This window comes from Zosterops lateralis (assembly GCF_965231275.1).
Source record: "Zosterops lateralis genome assembly, chromosome: 8".
Taxonomy (NCBI): Eukaryota; Metazoa; Chordata; class Aves; order Passeriformes; family Zosteropidae; genus Zosterops; species Zosterops lateralis.
The window spans coordinates 33,447,692-33,454,761 of NC_139768.1; positions in this window are offsets into that span (position 1 = coordinate 33,447,692).

The window sequence follows — 7,070 nt, forward strand, 5'->3', positions numbered from 1 at the left end:
GGGAAAGCCACCAGGGATCATCGAGTCCCAGCCTTTGGGCACAAGGATGTCCCCACCTCCCCACCAGGCACACAGGGGTGCTTTCGTCCCCTGGAAGCTGGGGACATGCATGTCCAATGTCACTGCAGTGGTGCAGCAGCAGGCACTGTGTCACACTGCCATGGCACACGGCTCCCTTCCCCTACCAGATGTTGCACTGCACATCTGGGCCTCCCACGTTGCCCACCAGTCCCTTGCAGCTCTTCAGCCGAGGTCCCTGCTGGGTTTTAGGAGCTCAGGGCAGGGTCTTTATCAGCTGGATGAGCCCTCCACGGGGACAAAGGGGACAAAAGCTCTTATCATGTTTGTGTCAGGGCTGTGGCATCTCTATGTGCAATTAAACCCCATGTGTCTCCTCTCTGCCAAGGAATCTGGAGGCCAAGGAAGAGCCTTATCTTCCTGCTGGTGGCTGGAATGCTCTTGCAGCCCAAAGGCATTTCTCTGCTGTGCTAATGCTGGGTATTAAAAAAAGAAAAGAAAAAAAAAAAAAGAAAAAACAAATCAAAGCCAACAAAACCAGGGAGTTTTGCTCTCTCTTTTCACTCTTAAGCTTATAAATAACAGTGCAGCGTCCTGGGGAAGGGTGGTGGGGTTCAGATTCTTTTTCCTTAAGTTTTTTTCCTCCTCTAAGTGTAACTCTGGGCTGATATCCCAGGAATGTGATCCCTCATGCTCGTAAAAAGTCAGCTTCTGGCCTCCTTCTTCCTTCCCAGGCATTAAAGAGCCGGCCTTGGGGATGAACTGGTGGGATCTTGCATCCAGTGGGATACTCCACAACAGATGGGGCCTCTGATTTCCGGTGTGAGCTCTCTGAACCATCCTGCATTAATATTTGATGCTTTTCCTTGGGGTGAACATTAACAAGAAACGAGCACCACCAAAAAAGGTGCGTTTTAGTTTTAGTGGAGGGGAGAGAGAAAGGAGGAGGGGGAGGAAAAGCTGAAATGCAATCGTTTTTTATGGCTTTCCGGAATGGGCTTGGATGTGGGTTGGACAGCATCGGGTCAGGAGCAGAAGGAGCAGATAGCCCCCAGATCGTCCTGCCTACTTGCATCTTTCCCTTTCAGGTCGTAAATATAAAACCACTACTTGAAAAACAAAAAGCTCGTTAAGCTGTCAGCGGGCTCCCTCTTGGAGGGTTGTAAACGTGTCTCTTAGCAGTGGCTTTTGTTCCTGTCATGACTGGGCTTAGGAACTGGAGGGAGGTCAGGGGAGGGAGGTCACTGCCCGTAGGGGTGCTGGTGGTGGGGATCTGACCCCACTAACGAGGGCAGTAACATCCCACTGGCGCAGGTTGGAGACTCCCCATCCCTTCTTGGTCTTCCACTGGACTTTGAGCTATGAAGGTGCTCCAGGGGAGCTCGACTGGAAAGGTGGCTGCTGATGTCTTTACAAACAGCTCGATGAGTGAAGGTCTTCAGGAGAAATGGGTGCTAATGTCTTCCAAATGGGGTTATGTCCATACGGACCTCAAGTTTGTCACAGAACCCAGGCAGTTTGAACTCCTGAGCTTGAGGGTTATGGGAAAATTGGTCCACAAAGGCTATTGCAGAACCAAGACAGCCTGAACTTCAAAACTTTGGGGGAAAATTATGTGTTCCGGGGGAAAATGTGTGGTAGGCAGTTCAGGCAGGCTGTACCCTCCTCATACCTTAGCCAGAGGGGAAAGGAAGAGGGCAACACACGGCTGGGAGAAGCCTCCGAGTTGGGCGATGGAGTCCCCATCCCTGGGGGTGTCCAAGGAACACCTGGACATAGCACTCTGTGCTCTGTTCTGAGTGACAAGGTGAGGATATGTCACTGCTTAGACTCGATGGCCTTGGAGGTCTTTTCCTACTGAAATGATTCTGCAAGTCTGCTTTAGGGTTGTGCTGGCAGTGACAATCTCGGTGACTGTCCCCTGGCAGGGCCGGGTGGCAGGGGTAGGGGCTCAGACTCTGCCTCTGCATCACCTCATTGATTCCATCACAAACAGCTGGGCTCAGCTCCTTGCAGCTCGCTGAGACAGGTGTTAGAGATGATCCAAACAGCTCAGCAAACAGCAGGGAGGAGGAGGAGGAAGTGCTGGGGAGAGCATTCTGTTGTCTCCTCCTGGGAGATGCTCTGCAAAGGGGCAGCCAGGAGAGTTGGTTGCTATCAGGACTGAACAAAACTCAGGTTGTTTTGGTGTGTCTTGTGCTGGTGGGGTTTTCCCTTTGCCCCTGGATAGGCAAAACAACTTTGGAGATCCTTCCTATGGGCTGGTGAAGAGGCTGGATGTGGAGATGGAAAGGGAGGAGATGCAAAGCTGGCACTGATGTGACCCGTGAGTGTCAGGAAGCTGCTGGTGGCTGCAAGAGTAATCCACCTCGGTGTGGAAAGGAGATCAACATTTTACGGCCTGTTTTGCTTCCAGAGGGAGATTTTCCATGCCGAGAATAAGGACCCCCATTGCTGTGCTCTGGTTGTCATTTAGGGCCCCGATGTTTCTCTCCTTGCTCACACCACGAGCTGCAAACCAGCCGCCCCCACATTAACATCTAATTAGCAGCAGCGAAGGGAGGGGAAAGAAAAGGGTGAGGAATTAAAGATGCAAAAGACCTGTTAGATCATCTGGTCTTTCCTTTGGGATTGTTCCCGTGGTGTTTTGTCCAGTCTTGCTCGAAAGTCTCCAGGGCCATTACTGCTTCCCTCAGAGGGCTGTTTCATTGTATACTGAGAGAAACCTTCAATAAATGTAAAAGCTTTATACAATTGAGGTAAAAGAAACAGATTGAGTCATTGTATTGTTCTTTGTAATCAGCTTTGCTTTTCATTAATTTCCTCCCCAAAGCCTTATTTAGGCTGGGAATTTGAAAGAAAAAGCACGTGTGAGGGATGGTGGGAACAGGCTGCCTGGCTCCGGTGGGTTCCTGTGCATCACCCTCCTGCCCCGACAGCCTGAATGTGTTCAGACACCTTCAGGAGCTGGTCTGCCCCTGAGCCGGGCCAAATTTAGCTGCAGAGATGCTCTCAGCACCTCCTGCAGTGGGGTCTGACTCTTCCGGGCAGCTCCTGATGCTGGAGCTTCCTAATGTAGCTGGTTTTTAAAGTAATAACACACCAAAAAAAAGCTACGGGTGGGCATCAGCTGGTGCAGAAATGACCAGAAATGAGAAATCAAAATGCTCACCCTCAGTGGCAGTGGGGTTTGGGAGCTGTGCCCTTTGCTGCAGGGTGTGCAGTGACGCGGGATGGGACACTCAGCATCCGATGTCTCTGTCCCTGACACATCAGATGCTTTTTGCTGGTGGCGTGTTCTGGGTGAGGCTTCTTTAATTAGGTCTCCCTATCCTTCCATGCCTCAGTGTTTTTGGTTTTTTTAACCTTGCCAGCCTGCTGGATAATTTTTTCCTTTAATGTGCCTTGCTTGTTTCCCTTTCCAAACACTGTCCTTCCTCCTCTGGTATTTTAGTGGAAGGTGTCCCTGCCCTTGGCAGGGGGCTGGAATGAGATGCTCTTTAACGTCTCTTCCAAGCCAAACTATTCTGTGATTATTTTCCACCCTCTCTGTTTTTCTCCCTGACATCCCTAATGCTTCCCTTCCCTCCCAAGTCCCCTACACTGTGTCAGGGCTCTTCCAAGGGGAGGTGCTCCATATTCAGGCCAGCTGCCAGTGTGGCTGCAACACACCCCAAACAATGTGTCCTTGTCCTTCCTGTCCTTGTGGGACACCTGGGCCATGAGCAGTGTCACTGGTGACCCTCACCAGTCCCACGTGCTGCTGCCCACGGGTTCACAATGGGGAATAAATGAGCAGCAGTGCCAGATGTTGTGCAGCCAGCTGCTGCTCCCTCTCCAGCGTGGGTCCAGCCTTGCACCAGCTTTAATCCTCCCCACTGGAACATCCCAAGTGCTAATCCTGGGCTCTGCCAGAGCAAATGGCAGAGAAAATGCTGAGAAGACATTTTGGGAAGAGCTGAGGGTGCTTTGGGGTGGTTGGTGGGCTGGAGGGATCCCAGCCCATCCGAGGAGCTGAGGGAAGCTGGCTTCCCAGGAGTTTGGTGCAGCCAGTGTGGCAGTGAAGGACGATCAAAGGAGTCTCTCTAGGTGTCTTGAGTGTGGCTGTTTGCACTTCCTGGCTGGAAATGCAACTGGACTTGCACAGGGGGACAGAAGTGACTCCCGCTGTGATCCAGACCCGCTCCTGAGCATCGCTGCCCTTTTCACTACACCTTCCCTTGCTATCTAAGAGCTCTGTGGGGTTTCTTGCACCCCCCTTTTCTTGCCCCCAGAGCACCCCGTTGGCAGTGGGCGGGTGGAGAGGGAAGGTGTGGGCTGGCAGCTCGGGCCGGCAGCCACGGGGGAATTCCCCGGTGAGGAGAGCCGGGGGGTGATCCTGCCGAGCCAGCTCTCCTCCCTCACAGCCTGGCTGGAGCCTTCCCAGGCATCAGGCCCTGCAGCCTCCCCGGGCTTCCAAGTTCCTTGCATGGGGCACTGCTGGGAGGCTCTTTCACAGGGCTTTTGGAGGAGTAAGAGCAGGAGGTGAGAGCCAGAAGGAAGAAAATACCTCCAGTCCCTCTGACTGCTCAGCAGGACCTCCTCTGTCCTGTGGAGAAGGATGTGGGGCATCTCTTAGGGCTGGGAAAGAGTGTCCTGGTGCCAGCTGGCCAGCCTGCCTTCCTCCTGCAATACTCAGAGCCCTGGACCAGAGTGTCCTGAAATTGTCAGGGCGTCCTTTATTGCTCAGAACCTTTCTCAGGGCTGGCCTGTGGTGCTCAGAGCCCTGCACCAGGGTATCCTCCATCCATTTATGCTCAAAGCCCTATTCCAGGGATGTTCCGCAGTGCTCAGGGGGCGTCCTGAGATGCTCAGGGCCCTTTTCTGGGAGTGTTCTGTGGGTGCCCTGCAATATTCAGAGCCCCAGATCAGCCTTGCACTGTTCAGGGCATCCTTAATGCTCAGAACCCTTCTCGGGGGATGCTCAGAGCCTGTGCCAGGGTGTCCTGTGCTGCTGGGGCATCCTTGCCCTCAGCACATTGTCCCCTCTTGGAGCAGAGGTTTTGGGGACCTCCTCTGGTTGAGAAGTTGGGAACTGTAGGAGCAGGTACCGGGAGCTGTGCCGGCGGCCGGGCTCGCAGCTCAGCCGGGGCCAGATGTTTCCCAGATGTTACTCACTTCCTGTCTGGCTTCTCTGCATTTAGCTTTTTATGTACTTGTTTGTTTTGGACTACAAACAAAATAAAAAGGGTTTTTATAACCCTGTTCCCATGGGGCTGCGAGTTCAGGATATAATCTGGAGTCTATTCACTATTGTCTCGAGCCCCCCTTGCCCTCCGTGCCGTCCCCGGACACGCACAGACTCACACAGACTCACGCGCTGCTTTTGTTAAAATCCTGTTTTTCCCACATGACGTCTTCCCTCGGCGGACCATTCTTCCTTATGACCTCTCTCAGCTCCCAGGGAAGTGCTGGGAATATCCCTGGCCAGTTTGGGATGGAGGCTGGAGGAGGAAACACCGTGTTTCTCAGCCTCAACCCGCTGTATTGTTAGGAGAGTTCTCCAGAACACCTGAGGGTGGGAATCATCATTGCACTGATGATATCCAGCATCCTGCTGGGTTGCCTTTGTGAGGAATTGTAACCACTTTGCCTCGCTGAGGATGTTTGGAGAGGGAGGGGGCCGGGGTGCAGAGAGTGAAACAGTCGTGTAGACCACCTGAAATAGAAAAAAAGAAAGTGAAAACACTTGAAATAAATGTGTTTGTACTTAAATCAAGTTAAAAAAGGAATCAGGAATGGTCTTACAAAAGGGAATGCTGTCAGCTTAGGGGTAGAGAAGATGAAAAAAATTATCTAAAAGTGTTGTTTTGGCAGGCCAGGAAGTTCTGGTAGTCACTGTAACCAAGAGGTGTTACAAAGAAAGCCATGGAGTTTTTCTCTCTGGAAAAGATGTGGATCAGAATCTGTCCTGCTTGGTGGGGTTGATTGGTGGATGCTCCTCTCCCTGTCCCCCTGGATCTGGGGGCATCCACTGTAACACCAGCCTGGCTCAGACAAAATAAACCTGGCAGCTTCGCTTTAAAATGTGTATGTTCAGCTCTTTCTGCTCTCCTCACACTTCATTTATATTTTTTTCTGCCTGTTGGGGTTAAGGCCCCTTTTCCTCTTTTCTTTCTCCTTCGCTCTTAATTGCCTGTTAAATAATTTAAATATTTAGGACTAAAGGGCTTCAATTATCCATTAATTTACATTAGTAATTTATATATCAGGCTGAATGGACACACTGTTACTGTAATGGGTCCCTGTGGACGGCAGGGAGGGGGCTGCAGTGCGTTTTCCTGGAAGCATGGATGTTCCCTTACACCTCCCAGCCTGGACATGAAAGGTGTGAGAGGGACCCCTGCTGTGGAGTCTGGGGTCTCACCTCCTTGGGATGGAGTTGTTTGGGTGTCAGAGGAGTGTTTGTGCTTCTTTTTCAGTTTTAACTGTCCCTGCAGGTGGTTCAGTGTGTTGTGTGTTAAGGGATATCATGGGAGCATGGAATCGTTTGGGTTGGAAGGGACCTTTGAGGAACTTTCCAACCCCCCTGCCACTCTCCCAGGCTGCTGTTCAGCCTGGCCTGGGACACTTCCAGGCATCCAGGGACAGCCACAGTTTCTCTGGGCACCCTGTGCCAGGGCCTGCCCACCCTCACAGGGAAGAATTTCTTCCTAATATCCCACTGCTCTCTGGCAGCGTCCTGGCACTCCAGGCCCTTCTCCAAAGTCCCTCTCTTGCCCTCTTGGAGCTCTTTCTGGCACTGGAAGGGGCTCTAAGCTCTCCCTGGAGCCTTCCCTTCTCCGGGCTGAATACCCTCAGCTTTCCCAGCTGAATTAAGACATCTCCCTGAGCAGGGCCAGGGTTAATTTGGGACGTTCAGGGCAGGGCTTTGGGGGCTTCCCGAGGCTAAGCCCCTTGGCAGAGCTATCCCTGTGTGCTTTGGGAATGCTGGGAAGCAGATCCAGGCACGGGGCTTAGCCTGAGAGTCTCCTGGTCGGTGACAGCTGGCTCTTCCCTCCTGTTCCCCTGCC